Source organism: Piliocolobus tephrosceles, chromosome 18 (genome assembly GCF_002776525.5).
Source record: "Piliocolobus tephrosceles isolate RC106 chromosome 18, ASM277652v3, whole genome shotgun sequence".
Classification (NCBI taxonomy): Eukaryota; Metazoa; Chordata; class Mammalia; order Primates; family Cercopithecidae; genus Piliocolobus; species Piliocolobus tephrosceles.
The window spans coordinates 3,344,792-3,357,984 of NC_045451.1; the positions used below are offsets into that span (position 1 = coordinate 3,344,792).

Below are 13,193 nucleotides of genomic sequence, written 5' to 3' on the forward strand. Positions count from 1 at the left end.
GACCGTCGCCCAGGGAAGTTAGAAGTAGGGGGAAGAAACGGTTGATCATCAAAAAATGCATCGAGAGGACTGCTTGGGACCTCTTTAAATTTAAATGGTGTGTCTCCGCCCAGCAGAAATTTGAACTGGGAAGTGTGTTGAACAGAAGGGTTTGGGCACAATCTAGGTGTTTCTGGGATTTCGCCTTTGCTGTCCCAGGAGCCCATTTGGGAGCCTGTGCTGCGCTCGGATCCTTCTTCCAAGTCCCTCCTCGTCCCTGATGGTTCCTTGGTGCATCTCTGTTCCTGTGACCTTCACACTTCTGAGAAGGCCTGGCCGGGTGTTTTGTGGAACCCATAAGCTCCAGGTCCTGGTGATGTCCTGGTGAAGGGACTTCCGTGCCCTCTGTTTGGGTTCTTGCATGTTTTCTGATTGGTTGGTCCAGGGTGATCATTCTCGGGAGGAAGAGCCGCAGGGGAGAGGCCCTTCTCATCACAACACATCAGGGATTGGTCTTATAAACGTTTATTTGTATTTTTGCCTCTTTCCAGCCTGCCTTTGTCTGTTATTGGTGAATACATCTGAAAGTAAAGGTGTAAAGTTTCTTCCCTGTCTGTCCCTGGAATCTGTAGCATTTCTCCCATGTGCTGTCCAAGGATGCTGCAGGGTCAGACCTCCTCAGGCATAGACAGGCCCCCTTGGCCCAAGGGAAACAGATTTTTAAAAAGGCCTCTTTCTCCTTTGAGTTTCCTTGACTAAAGAATCTCTCCTTTTCTGCTGTCGAAGAGTAAGATCTTTTCTGTTTCTTCTGCCCTGTTCCACCTGTAACTGCCAGGTCTGAAGCTGGTGCCCAGGGCAGGAAAGCATCTCTGGACATGCATAACCCTGAAACCTTGGTCTCAACCCCTGTGGCCTGTGGAAGAGGGGAAACTAAGCCAGAAAATAGCTTGTGCTTAGTTTAAAAAACTGACGCATGTTGAAGACACGGTGTCCAGCAAATAGTGTGGATGACCGCACCATTTTGGTGCACGATGCATGCTAGCCTTGAGCTCTGCGGCGAGCCCCGGGCCCTGGCGGCTCCCCTCGAGGTTGCCTGAAGGTGAGGAGGGTGGAGCTGCCCTCGTCGGATGCACGGCTGTATCCCTGGGGTCGCATTCCGGTAGTTTCTCTGCATCACTAAAGGTACTGGGGCTCTGGCATCCATTCCCACTTGGGCTCCTCCAACCGCATAAGGCTCCCATGATTCATCCCCCACCCTTCAAAAGATGCCTTGACTAAATCATAAAAAAAATGAGGCTTTTTAACTTTTCCATAAGTGAAATGACAAGGCTGGGGGTGCCAGAGAGGCCTTGCAAGTCCAGGAGGCCACTGTCCTCTGTCACTGCGCCTCACCCTGCCTTTCCACATAGGTCTGGAGACTGCACCTCTGTCTCCATGACTCTTGGGATTTCCCAGCAATGCTTCTGAGAGATCTGACTGCCAGCTTGAGACAGCGAAGGTGCCGGTCATGCCATGCCACCTGTGAGTCCCACTTCTTTTTTTTTTGAGACCGAGTCTCACTCTCTCGCCCAGGCTGCAGTGCAGTGGCGTGATCTTGGCTCACTGCAACCTGCGCCTCCTGGGTTCAAGCAATTCTTCTACCTCAGCCTCCCGAGTAACTGGAACTACAGGCACATGCCACCACACCTGGCTAATTTGTTTTGTATTTTTATTACAGACCGGGTTTTACCATGTTGGCCAGGCTGGTTTTGAACTCCTGACCTCAAGTGGTCCACCCACCTCGGCCTCCCAAAGTGCCCAGCCTTGAGTCCCACTTCTGAGACTGTAGATGGAGAAACGTTGTGTGATGCTGTAAAGAATGGGAAGTGACGGGGAGATCTTGTTTCGGTGGATCTTCATCTTTTTTCTTTTTGAAAAAGCGTCTGTAATTCAGGACTGAGAACAAGTTTTGAAGTACTGCTTATTGCTCATGCAGTGGAAATAGTTTATTATGAATATTTTGTAAGTGTCCTTTTTAAAACTGTCAAATCTCTTGGGAATGACTTTCAAGTCTGGTGAGAACTGTGCCACACCGTGAAACATTTGGGGATTTCGTGGTCCCGGGTTTACGTGGGACACCTATTTCAGTGGGCACGTCTGCGTTGCGGTCACAGACTGGTTCCCCAGTCCCCCGTCTGTTTGTAAACTCAGATGCTGAAGGGGGAGGTGGGTAGGTGCTGCCCCACAGACCCATCTCCTGGAAGAACAAGAGCCACCCAGGGGCCTGGCATTTCTGGCGGTTGGCAGTGTGATGTGCACACCAAGCACAGGCCATGCCAGGAGCTCAGTGCACATGCATAGCAGGTGTTCCCTGGTGACATTTTAATAGCCTGGATTGACAACCAAATGCAGATTGTTCTGCTGCTACAGTTAGGCGTCCTCCTGGTTACCTCTGCTGCCGAGTTTGTGCTGTGACTGTTGAATGCTTCTCCTGCTCCTGGCTGCCCCTCACACATGTGGGAAGTCCTATTAGAAACCGCACTCTGTGAGATTTTGCTAGCAGCCCCACTTGGGGTGATTTAATTCATTCTGAAAATATCTACGGTAGCTCCAGAAAGTCCTTGGGCATTGTCTTAATTTTTCTTAAAGAGAAGCAGTGGCAAATGGTTCTTAAAAACATAATTCGATGAATACTAAACTTTTCATCATTTCAGAATCTGAGAGAGGCCGAGTGGAGTTCGGTCCTTCTCTGAACAGTTTTAGCTGAGAGTACCAGCCTCGGACTGGGAGCATTGTCTTTGCATTTCCACATTCCCAGGAAAGCCCAGGTAGGTGCAGTTGGATCACCTTCCTGTCAATCCGTCCGACTTCTGTTTCACAAACCTGCAATTTTGATCAAGCTTAAAACAACAGTTTTTACTTTGTGGTGTAGGGTTACTTTTCTTGGCATAGCTAGAAAAATGTAAAATGATGGTAAATAGAATAAAACTAATTAAACCAGAGCACATAACTGAAGCTGCCTCCGTGGGCTACTTCGATGAGGACATAGGGATCACAGTGTGGACGAGGGTTTTCTGCTGAAAAACAGCCAGTGTGAGCCGATCGTAGAATGTGGTGCTCCCGGGGCGGGGGGTCCATTCCTTGTTATGATCTGGAAAAGTATTGCTTGAGGACATTAGCTTGCATATGAGTAAGACCCACTTTCTTTCCTGCCCAAGTTTGCACAGCTTATTACAGTTGGGCGATGTTTTTGGGCAGACAGCCCTCTTCCCTTCTGGGAGGTGCCGGAGCTGAGCCGCCTGACGCAGTGATGGAATTGTGTGGTGCAGGCTTCATCTGCGTCCGCAGAGGGGCAGGTTTCGGTTGCTACCAGGTGTGTCTTTAACGAGGCGGACTGCTCATCTCGCTGCTGAGACCTGCCGTGATGGCGATGTTCCTAAACTAAAGGGGCATTGGAGGAGTGCCTGTGTTGGACCGTAGGTCCCTTGAACGTGGTGTGAACTGTCTTCTGTTGTTTCTCAGTAATTGATTGGGTCATCATTGGATTAAAGTAGTGAAATGGTTTTGGGTCATCGTTTAATGAGTGAAATGGTTTTCTTGGGATTCGGACAAAGCTGCCTCTGAGTTTTGCAAATCTGGAACTGCCAGTGCAGGTCCTGCCCACTCCCCACCATGATGGGGTGGCCTGTGGCGTGGAAGTGTGTCCCGTGGGCATGGTCACCAGCACTCATCAGCAGAGGCTGGAAAAACGCTTCTGTGGCAGAAACACTTTGGAAAAAAGGTAGATGCTGGAAGGAAAATACAAAATGTGATATTAATTTAAAAGGTAATCGGATGTGGGAAGGGTGGGAGCCAGGGCCCGCACGCTTGATCTCCGGGCTTGGGCAAGGTCGTCTCCACAGCGTTGGAGGAGGGTGGAGGAGATATCTCCCACATCCCACACCTGCGGGGCTGGGTGCCGCTCCTTTCCTGTCCAGGTGAGGCTGCCCAGGGTTTCTTGCCTGCTAGCTGGTCCGGCCCATGGTGGGCACTCGGGGGACACCTGTTGAACATCTGATCAGACCTGGGCCCCTCACCTGTTGGCGATGAGCCTCAAGCTGGTCCCTGTGCGATCCCTGCATGTTTTTGGTACTGCTGAATCTTGGATGGAGACCTGAAGAGGAAGGGATCTTGAATTTGCCAAGCGCCCACTGTGTGCCAGGCACCTGTTTAAGCACCTAATGTATGTTTTCTGATTTTACATTTGGGTGGCAAGATTGCAAAACGTTTGTGTCCTGCAAATGAATTTCCGACAATCGCAGAAAATATAGGTGACAAATGTCTCCTTCCACTCCCAAATTTCCTCTAAAGACCACATTAAATAGGGTGATCCAGGGCTTCTCAAGTGGTGTAAACCAACAGCTGGGTCCCAGGTGTGTGGAGATGCTGGTTCCCTGGGCCCTCTTGGTCGGGGAGGCAGTGGAGAGTGGGAAAAGTGGCGTGTGGCGCAGGGCTCAGAGAAAGCTAGCGTGGTTTTCACAGTGCCTGTTACGGTCATGGTGACCAGTGTTCCGTTAGAGGCACCGGCCTCACCATTAAATGGTCAGTGTGCGGTGATGAGGGAGCGTCCAGGAGGAGCTTGGCTTAGGCAGATAAGTCAGCCCTGTTTAGTATGTTGTTGTTCTCGTTTATGTATTTATTTACTTATTGAGACGGAGTCAGGCTCTGTCCCCTGGGTTGGAGTGCAGTGGCACGGTCTTAGCTCACTGCAACCTCCGCCTCCCGGGTTCAAGTGATCGTCCTGCCTCAGCCTCCCAAGTAGCTGGGATTACAGGCATGCACCACCACGCCTGGCTAATTTTCTTTTGTAGTTTTAGTAGAGAGGAGGTCTCACCGTGTTGGCCAGGGTAGTCTCCCTGACCTCAATTGATCCACCTGCCTCGGGTTCCCAAAGTGCTGGGATTGCAGGCGTGCGCCACCACAGCGGGAAGTGTCTTGTTTACAAAGGCCCTTCGATTACTTCTGGAAAACCAAAGGGGTAAGTAATTACCCGCATGAACCAATGAGGCGATCGTGTGGCGTGGCTTCTCCAGTTTGGGAATTTTGACTCTTATTTTCACTAGCTTTTTGCAAGTGGTTTGTGTCTTGGGGTGTGCTCTGGCATCGCTTGCACAATTCCAGAACCTCTCTAGCCCTGAACAGAAGCAGAGTAGAGCTGTCTGCTTGTCTTTCATGAGCAACTGGGCTCGTTGAAAAAGGGAGGAAAACAGGGTCGATCAGCCCCCCTTCCCCCGTTTTTGTTCCTGGTCGGTGGCCGACTTGCCAGCTGCTCAGGATGGTGGCCTCCTGCTTTGTGCTGATTTGGGGTCTTAGAGGTTCATAGGTGATGGCTACTGTGGTCGCTTTTGTAGCCTCTGGCGTTACTTTGTATTTCGATTTTACCTCTTTTATTGGAAGGTCAAGGAATGTTCTGACAACTCCAGAAAACTCATTCCAGGCACCAGAGGGCGGGGGCCTGGAGGTGGGGACGGGGAGGCAGGGAGACAGGGAATGGGCTCACAGCCTTGGCGAGGGGTGTGGCTCACAGCTCGGACCCTCAGTGTCCTCGTCCGTGAAACGAGGGTGGCACCGCAGAGACGGAGGAGGGCCCTGGACGGTGAGTGTAGGCAGAGGCGCCTCCTGAGCTCTGCGCCAGGATGAGGATTTATGATTGCTCACAGCACTAGGAGTCAGAGGAGTTCCGCCTGTTTCAGCCTTCGGATGAGTGTTGCCTCTTGCTGTGTTTGGTAGGCACATTCCAACGAACGAGTCCCGGTCCAGAAATGCAGTGCGGTGTTTTCCGGGCATTCTTCCCATTTGTTAGTGGAAGCATTCCTTGGCGTATGTTGATAGTGGTTAAAAGATGGCATTCTAGCACGGTGGACGTGATTCATTATTTGGGACTGGTGAGACAGACCTGCCTGATGCCAAGGAGGCTGCCTACGTAAAGACCCCACCTGGCGTTTCTTTATCATCAGCATGTTCCTTCTTGTGCCTGCTGGATAGCCCGTTCTTAGCCTGCCTGCCACCGTCTAGCCTCATCTCCGGGGGCCTGCAGTTGGCCCTGAATCTGCCCGCGTTGTGATGGGATTCCCACTGCCAGGAGCAGTGCCCGGTGTGGCGTGAGGCTTCCCATTCTCCCTCCTGCCGTGCCACTTCCTGAAGCCCCGCATCAGGTCCGGGGGAGGTTGGGCCAGTCTGACTCGGGCTACGGAGCTGCTGGACTTTTAAAGGCTTGGTGTTGAGAAGTGTTGCTGTTGGCATTATGGCAGACGGTGCTGGAATACATTCCAAGGGAGGCGACACGGTCCCCGATGGGGTGCACACGGCCGCCACGTCCCGAAGGGCACAAATCCTGGGCCGAGCTCAGGGCCAGCTTGGCATGAGAGGCCTCCCTGGCTGGCAGTGGAGGGCCAGCGTTTTCTCCCACAAAGGAAGCTAGGATGGCTGTCCTTAGAGAGCTTGGGTGCCTAAGGAAGGGCGCAGTGATGTTGAGTGGATGGTGGCCATAGATCAGGGCTGTCACTGGTCCAGGATTTCCCAAGCTGGCGCTGGGTCCAGTGTGTCTCCCGCAGTGACCATGCATAGAAGAGAAGCTGAAGCTCGGGTAGGGATAGAGCGCTTGACACACAAGCGGGGCGGCAGGTGGGCCTGGTGCCCTGACACTGCCGCAGCGACTGGCTCTGTGCAAAGCTGGTAATCCAGGCACATGGGCGCGAGTGTTGCTGGTAGGTTGTTGGAAGCGGACATGCGTGTTTGCCTCCAGGTAGGGTATTTGAATGAGTGCTTTTGTAGGTTTAGAGATCACACACATGTGCTGTCTCAGACACACACACCCCCAGGCGCACTAGCACATGCTCACACGACAGTCTCTCATGTCCACCCAACTGCTTCCACGCTCACTGTCATACACTCTAACCCTTACGCAGGCATGCACACACACGACAGTGAGGCCTGGCATTGCCCGCAGCGCGTGCCCCTTCCTGAGGGTGCTGAGTGCTACTCCTGTGCCCTTGGTCCTCTCGGGGGTGGGATTCCCTTCATACCTCTCTAGAAAATGCCCCCTGACCCATCTGTGTTGGGAGGGAGAGCGAGCCTCGTGCAGGATGCTCGCTTGGGAGAGAAGCACAAGAGTCTGAAAATACGAACCTTTTAACTCCACCCCACTCATGTTTTCTTTTTCATAGTTTTCTTCACAAAGCACCTTTTTGTAACAACTTGGGCCCCTCGGGAATTGGAGCTCCATGCACTGCAGGTCCGCAGTGCTCTCTGTAGGGCTTTGGAAACTGCAACTTTAAGTGAAAAACGATGTAAAATGAAACTCATGTTTCCTTTTCACATCAGCTTTAAAACAAAAGGACTTCATCAAGGACTTCTGTTTGTCATTTCGCATCAAGTTGCAGTTTCCAAGAAGCTATAGATGATGTTAACTGAGGACTTACTGTGGCACTTATTAGCTAAGTAAAAGAAGGCATTGAAGCGTCAGGAGAAAAACAGCCCTCAGCCCTCTGCGTATTTAAAACCACGGTACGCCTGATGCGCGAGCGAGGTAAACGTATCCAGCCGAGGTGGGTATCATTTCAAATAAATAGCTGCAAAGTACATTGGGCCTTGAAGGTGAGAAGAAGCTTATCTCTGCAGAAGTAAAACAGTATTTTCCATTTGTGTCCTAGCGAGCTGCCTTTCAGAGTGGCATGGAAAGGAATTTTCCTGCTGGATTCAAAGACTGGATGGACATGTTCTTATAAAGGGAACCTCCTTGGGTTTAAGCAGATGTTGATTATTTCTGGCACCTTTCTGTCCCTGAGACCCAAGTCAGTGGGGGGAGTTGCCCCCATATCACTCTTTTTTATTTTTATTTTGAGACAGGGTTGTCAGTCAGTCACCCAGGATGGAGTGCAGTGGTATGATCATGGCTCACTGCAGCCTCGACCTCCCCAGCGTCAGGAATCTTCCCGCCTCAGCCTCTTGAGTAGCTGGGACCACAGGCATGCGCCACCACGCTCGGCTAATTTTTACTTTTTAATCTTTATATAGAGATGGGGTCTTGTTTTTTTGCCCAGGCTGGTCTTGAACTCCTGGGCTCAGGTGATCCTTCTGCCTCAGCCTCCCAAAGTGCTGGCATTACAGGCCCCGCCCACCCCCCTCTTTAAAGCATGATTTTGCACTTGGTTTTTAGTTTTGGAAGATTTCTTAGTTGGCATAGTTTCCGTTAAGGGATTTAAGAACTAGTTTGAGATAACTGCCCTTCTTAAAGAAAACAAATATGGCTCTGCTTATCAGAAGTGGAGATATGTTCAGTTTAAGGAGAGAAAGCTTAACATTGTTTATAAATCTTGAAGCTGCTTGAGAACTTTCCAGAAAGGAATCTTCCATGCAAGGAACATTTGTAGATCTTTTTCTTTGCCACATACATGTGGTGTCATAAACGTATACCTACACATGCTTAAAGGGAAATGTCTTTTTGTTCACTGCGTGTTGTCTTACTGGCAGGCCGCATAACCCTTCTGCGCTGTCAGCTTAATTTAGCCTGATGACAAATCTGAAGCCTGTGGTCTTCCCTTTTTGTGGCTTCCACTGTTGCAGATAAAACAGGTGGTACCTGCGCGTGATTTACCCGGCCTCACAGCACAGTATATAATATAATTTGGTGCAGCAGAGTGATTTTGGAAAACAACAAAACTCAGAGTAAATGTAAAACAAGAAACGGAAAGCAGTATTACATGTTTGCATGAATAGCTTGGAAAAAGGATTTGAAGTGTAGAGCTGAGAAAGTATTTGTGTTTAGGATGGAGCCACAGCCCCCCATCCCCGACCCATGTGGATCAGTGAGTTTTGCCTTTTGAGTGACGTTACCGGGATAAAGGTGCAGCAGCAGGGGCTCGACCTGCACCTTCATTCTGACCCTCGGGTTTGACTGTGTGGCCCAGTGAGAATGAGCACGCACACATTCCCGGGAGGAAGCCTGGGCTGTGGATGGCAGGCTGAAGTTACGGAGCACATTGGGGGCATCCTGATGCTCTGGACTTGGGCGGATTCCTCCTTAGCTTGAGGCTGTGGGTCCCAGAAGGCTGGCTGGGTAGGCTAATCCCTGAGCCGACTTTAACACACTGGTTTATGTGACTTAACACCAGCTAAGTGGATGGCAGTCTCCTTCTTAGTTATTGATGGATACATGGAAGCAAGATTTTGGGGCCTTTAGTTGAGCAAGGTCTCCAGCGTGCTTACCTCTTTTGCCTCCAATTCTTAGTCATCCAGATTTTGTTTTGCAGCAAGGTCCCTGAATAGGCACTACTGCTCATCACCCCAGGGTTAGCAAGGCAGAAGAAGGTTCTGCTTGAGCAGTTTAAGCTGCCAAAGAAATCAGGACAGGAGCGTGAGCTAAAGTGAGCATCTATTGTTTCACGTTCGCTGGGGCTCCTGAGAAGAGGGCGAGCAGCAATGCTGTCTTTATCTGGAGTGACAAAGGAGTGAGTGAGTTTGGTGGCATCTCATTATTGATGGGACCTGCCATCCTCCTTGAGTTACAGACGACACCTGACTGTATGAGGACGCCGAGCTCAGTCTTGGGGAGGGGAACAGGGAGGTAACAATGCTCTCTCTGGTTGTCGATTGTGTTTATTGAAGACTAATGGAATAGCAGCCCACTCAGATCATCGAGGTGGGAGCACACTTTGCAGTCGTTTTATTTGTCGGTACCTTGTTGGTTCAGTGGGCAGGCCACACACCCGCACTCATTTTCTTTCTCTGCCACAGAAGTTTGTGCATGGAGAGCTCCGTGTAGCACGTCACGTGTGTAAGTGCAGAGTCTTTGTGAGACAGACTTGCCTTGGCGCATCTCACGTGCCTGCTGAGAGTAAGTTTATAAGTAGCCTCCTCTTTCACGAGGTACTCGTTTCTGTGGTTTGTTTTCATAAAGGCGAATGTAATTTTCTTGAACCAGACGTGATAGTATCTGGAAACACAAGCATGGGCTGCCAGGGGCTTCTCCTGGCTCTCCTCTCTGCCCTTGGCTGTGCTAACACCCTGCTGAATGGGAGCAGAGAGGCCTGGGTGGGCCTGAGTCCTTGAAGTCCCCCACCTGTGCCGGCAGTGATCCTTTCCAGTCTCCATCTGTCCCCTAGCAATGCCTTGCACATCTGTTCACAACATTTGCATTGGACAAATCAGAGAAAAGGAGCGGAGGGTTGTGTGTGTTGCTGTGTGCCTCCAGGTTGGGGTGGGAGGAAAAGAGAGAGAGGAAAACGACCGTGGTGGTGGAGTGAATGCATTCTTCCACTGCGTAGATAGACCCAGGACTGTTCTGACCTTAATTTCAAAGATGGACCTTCTCTGACCAAATGGACTCTCCAGATGTAGTCACTGAATTAGTGCCATGGTCTTTGAGTTCTTGGAGAATGTTTGCAAAGCAACTGTGTGCCTGCTGTTTGTCTTTCTGTTTGACTTGGGACCGCTTTCCCCCATTAACTAACATGTAACACTTTATTCCCATATAACCCGGGCTGGGATAAAGAGTAGATAGCTCTCCTCTTTGGAGACCAAGGGGATGGGGGTGGGGGTGGGCAATTTTGAGGTTAAACATTATGCCTTGTTATGTTTTATATTTATTTTTACCAGAAGCTGCTGCTGGGCAAGATGTTTTGGCTTAGAAAAATGCACCCACCCTCATTTCTGCAAGGTTGTTTACGATCACTTCAGGTGTAAAGTTTGCTTAACTTTTGTAGCTGAATAATGTAACAACATTGTTACAGGGAGTTGCAGTGGAATTTTGCTTGTTTATCCTTTTTTGTTCCCTACAAGGAAAGAATAGATCTTCTTTTATCTTCAAAACCTGAAACTTGCAGCAATGTGTCATTAAGTGTGTTTGAAAAAATCTTTTTAGACAGGCAGTGCAGGGTAGATCCTATGGAGATGTGACTTCATGTTTTTGTCAGGAATTGCGCTTTGTAAACATTCTCTGATAGATCACTCTCCTTAAGCGGTGAAATAGCCGACTGCTTTCAAAGGTGCTGTGTATGTTAGTGATAAACTAGGTCATGTTACAGTCATTATTGGCAGTAATGGAGCTGGAAAATTTAAACTGGTTACAGTACATGTGCTATATAAAGTAAAGCATTTGGGGAAGATTTGGCCTTTAGTAATTTTGATTGTCTTATAGTATTGATTGGTGTTTGTACCGTGATAAACAAAATCTTAAGTAATGCCTTGTACGATATGCCTTTCAGTTATCAAAATCTTTTCACTTTCGGGGTATCTGTTTTTTTCTTTTGACACAAAATGTGTAAGCAATTGCTTAGAATCCAGTAAAATTGATTATTGATGTGTTATTTTTCCTCTATGAGCTCTTAATAAAGGGATTTTTTTGGGTGCTGACTTCTGTGCTGAACAGCACTACCTCGGAAGGTAATGTTTAACAGAATGCTTTATGGCTTACTGCATGTAATTATCTCTCTTTGTATTCTTGGGCACAGTTCTTTCTTTCATTTGATGGTGGGGACTTCTAGGGTCTTTCACAAAAAGCACAGAGGAATGAGAAAATGTCAGATAGGCATTAATTGCAATCCGTATTCTTATACTGGGAGAGAAATGTTGGTTTTAATCAAGTGGTTGGAAAATAGGACTGTGTGTTTGGGAGGCAAACATTGTTCTTTGCTACTGGTTTACATGGCACAGTATATATACAGCTTATTCGTAGAAACAAATTTCAGATAAAATATATTTTATGGTAACTAATGGAAATTTCAAAAAAGCATGTTTAGTAACGATAGGAAGTGTCACCCAGTAAAAAACTACAAGTTGCTGCACTATTGTTCTGTTTTCACTGCTGATCATTTCTAAGAAAAATTTTAAGAGATTTTATATTAAGACACACTGAATTAGTTAACAGTTTCCACAGTTTTGAGTTTAGGCTCCGTAAAATCTTTAAGCCACTTTTAAATTGGGTTCTTACTGCAGTTCATTGAAGGCCTTCTGATTTTCCCTATTTGTTTTAAAAATAGAAATTGATGAGTTTTCATTTTCTCTGGTGTTCCCCAGGTTTTCAGTGTTCCTGAGTTATGCACAACTTCAGCTTTAACTATCGTGGTGTAGGATGTAGACAGAGTCAAAGTGAAAATCTGGTGCTTCCCCGGCTCTTGTAATGAGGAGCGAGTGATTTGTTCTGTTTTTGTGGGAAGCAGAGCAGCCCCTCAGTGACCACAGGACTTCATCTGAGCCGTGGGTTTGGGGGAGACGCAATTCTGAGCTTCTGGAAATGGGGCTCTTAATGGAAATGTTGACAAGATCATTAACTATACTAGCAACGCCGGCTGCTCTAGAAGCCTGGATTTACCTCCAAATCCCTAACGCCAGCTCTTTGTGGCAGACGAGGGGGCTCTAAACAGCACATTTATCTGCAGAAAATTATGGAGCAGGCTCTGGATCCTGTTATTTTTTAGTTTTGTGAAGTTTACTGTTTTAGTGATTGGCAAAGCAACTACTTAATATTAAGAATTGGGAAATAGTAAATGACAAGTAACAGTAATGCATTAATTTTAGAGGCTTCTTCTCTTGTGATATAAAAACAGCCACCCCCTTTTCTTCATTTTCACACGGACACTCCTTTATTAACGTCTCTAGAACTACTTTGAATTTCCCAGGACATGCTAATGACTGTGGAAGGAAAATTTCCATATCCTTCCTCGTTTTTTCTGGGACTTTTCTGCATGTAATCCATAATTAGATTGTGTATTCAGCTGCCCTCCTCCCCCAGGTCATATTTCAGTAAAAGGACACATGGGCAGCTTCATACTAGTGATGTTCAAGGGACTTCGAGAATATATTGTGATACTGTCTTTATTCTTAGCAAATGTTCTTCTATTTGAACTTACGTGGAAGATGGAGTTCTCTCTTTTCTCTTGGACTAGGAATTAATTTGTTTTTTTTTTTTTGACAGTCTGTGGTAAACAACTTCATAAAAGGTAACCTACTTGCGGAAGACGAACATTTAGGTCATATATGCATTTTGGCTATAAATAGCGTGATGACTCCAGCCCGTGGTCTGAGGTGCAGAGCCGGAGCAGGCTGTGCTTAAAGGATCAGAGTTCGCATACTAAAGCCTTATTACAGACAGGTCCTTACATTGGGGGACTAGCATGTTGGCACTTGCTTTGATTTATTTGGGGGGTGCTAAATAATTTAAAGACAACCTTTGTTTTAGAAAATGGAGTTTTTCATTC

General features: G+C 48.0%; 1 protein-coding gene across 8 annotated transcripts in view; it reads left to right on the forward strand.

Moving 5' to 3' along the window:
- The window catches only part of ZNF516 (zinc finger protein 516), a 135,507-nt gene that overhangs the window by 28,931 nt on the left and 93,383 nt on the right, over nt 1-13,193 (forward strand). The window contains exon 1 of one of the 8 annotated variants that reach the window (XM_023224790.2): nt 2,678-2,786. The exons of the other annotated variants lie outside the window; for them this stretch is intronic. The gene's annotated coding sequence lies outside the window, so the exon portion shown is untranslated. Of the gene's footprint in view, nt 1-2,677; nt 2,787-13,193 lie in introns of those variants that run through there. 8 annotated transcript variants of the gene reach the window in all.